The sequence below is a fragment of the Pygoscelis adeliae genome, unplaced genomic scaffold (genome assembly GCF_000699105.1).
Source record: "Pygoscelis adeliae isolate BGI_AS28 unplaced genomic scaffold, ASM69910v1 Scaffold66, whole genome shotgun sequence".
NCBI classification, from domain to species: domain Eukaryota; kingdom Metazoa; phylum Chordata; class Aves; order Sphenisciformes; family Spheniscidae; genus Pygoscelis; species Pygoscelis adeliae.
Window position 1 is genome coordinate 1,933,811 of NW_008825167.1, and position 1,140 is coordinate 1,934,950.

Below are 1,140 nucleotides of genomic sequence, written 5' to 3' on the forward strand. Positions count from 1 at the left end.
GTGGTGCTCAGTTGCCAGCTGAGGTTAAACCACAACAGTCCTTTTTGGTGCCCAACGCTGTGGTGGAATATCCCTTTGGCCAGTCGGGGTCAGCTGTCCTGGCTGTGCCCCCTCCCAGCTTCTTGTGCACCTCCAGCCTGCTCAGTCGGTAGAGCATGGGAAGCTGAAAAATCCTTGACTAGTGTAAACACTGCCTAGCAACAACTAAAATATTGGTGGGTTATCATCAACATTGTTCTCACCCTAAATCCAAAACACAGCACTGTACCAGCTACTGGGAAGAAAATTAACTCTATCCCTGCCGAAACCAGGACACTTACCCAGAGTAGTAGTCAAATTAGCTATTGGTTTCTTGTTAAAAATTGTCACATATGCACAGCACATAAATTTGCATTGTTGTCAAGTCATTCATCTTTAGCTGGATAAAAACTACTAGAAACTACTTTGTCCTCACTATGACCCATGTATCTTGAAATCGCACATGGTTTAAAATGAGACCTAAAATATTCATGTGTCATTTAAATTATGCAAAATAATCTATAGGCATCCATAAAATCTTATGAATCTGAGAGATATTTTCAGTTACATGAGGGCAGGAGATGAGTGGGGGTTTTATCCTTTAAAAAAAAAAAAAAGGAAGACAGAAAAAAGAAGGAATTGTTTCAAAAGTAGAACATGAGAAAAGTTTCACAAAGATTCCCTTGGAAAAAAAAGTCTCATAGATAATTGAAGAGTGAATGTATCAGTAGTGTACATGCTCTAGACATTTCTATTGTATCACCATACTTTTATGGTTATAGCCGCCAGGTACCGTTAGATAACCCCTAACCAAGACAACAAATGTTGGTAGCATAGGGGTTTTTGAGTACAATGCACAAGTCACGTGTTTTTGAGTATGGAATAACAGAAAGAGAGAGTAGGAAAGCCAGTAAAGCTGCCTGGATTATAGGTATCCAACTGCTGAAGATTGTTTTCTCAAAGCTCAAGATAAATTTGAATACTAGAAAGGAGAGCTACACTTTGTGTTCTGATCAGCTAGAGAGAATGCAAATGGTGACAGCAGGTACCCATAGCAGAATTTTCAACTGGGTTTATGCCCATTCAGAGCCAGTGCATCATAGCTCTTCACTAGGGTTTCCC

At 39.9% G+C, this 1,140-nt stretch overlaps 1 protein-coding gene across 4 annotated transcripts in view; it reads right to left on the bottom strand.

The window, feature by feature from the left end:
* The window catches only part of IL15 (interleukin 15), a 54,440-nt gene that overhangs the window by 34,387 nt on the left and 18,913 nt on the right, over nucleotides 1–1,140 (bottom strand). The gene's annotated exons all lie outside the window — the stretch shown is intronic.